Source organism: Notothenia coriiceps, unplaced genomic scaffold, assembly GCF_000735185.1.
Source record: "Notothenia coriiceps isolate Sejong01 unplaced genomic scaffold, NC01 NC01_scaffold00009380, whole genome shotgun sequence".
Taxonomy (NCBI): Eukaryota; Metazoa; Chordata; class Actinopteri; order Perciformes; family Nototheniidae; genus Notothenia; species Notothenia coriiceps.
The window spans coordinates 208,126-208,750 of record NW_011342081.1 but is presented as its reverse complement, the minus strand read 5'-3'; positions in this window follow the sequence as shown (position 1 = coordinate 208,750).

The window sequence follows — 625 nt, the reverse complement described above, 5'->3', positions numbered from 1 at the left end:
TCCTCCACCTGTTCTGGTACGCCGGAGGGAGCAGGGCGAGATACAGAAAGAGCATAGGAGATACAGACACAGACAGAATGAGAGAATAGGGGATACAAAAAGAATGAGGAGGAGATTCAAGGAGAGGAAGATTTAAGCAGACACGTGGAGGGGGAAAGAAAGAGGTCTAGAGAGACAGGGGATGAGAAAGTGGAGCAGAAACAGATAATGGGTGGAGGAAGGAAGTGATGGAAAGTGAATGAGATGGAGGGAAAAATAAAGCTCAAGAGGCAGAGAAAGAGAAAGAGGTCGAAGAAAGATAGCAACAGCGTGAGAGATAGACAGCGAGAGGAGGGTGGGTGGCAGGGAGACGGAGAAGTGGATTTCTCAGGCCATTTCCTGTGATGATAGCCAGAGGCTTATTTTTCACCTCCCTCCAATCACCCCCACCTCAATCCCACCTAACCACTCTTCTGCCACCCACTCTAACACACACACTCACACACTAACTCACACGCGGGCAGACAATTTGATTGCGATTCGTCAACCTCTGTCTGGCTACTGTAAAATGCACGGCCGAACGGCAATAATGAAGTCCGGGAGCATCGTGTTTCTCGGCCCATTCAGCCCTGTTCAACAAGTGACT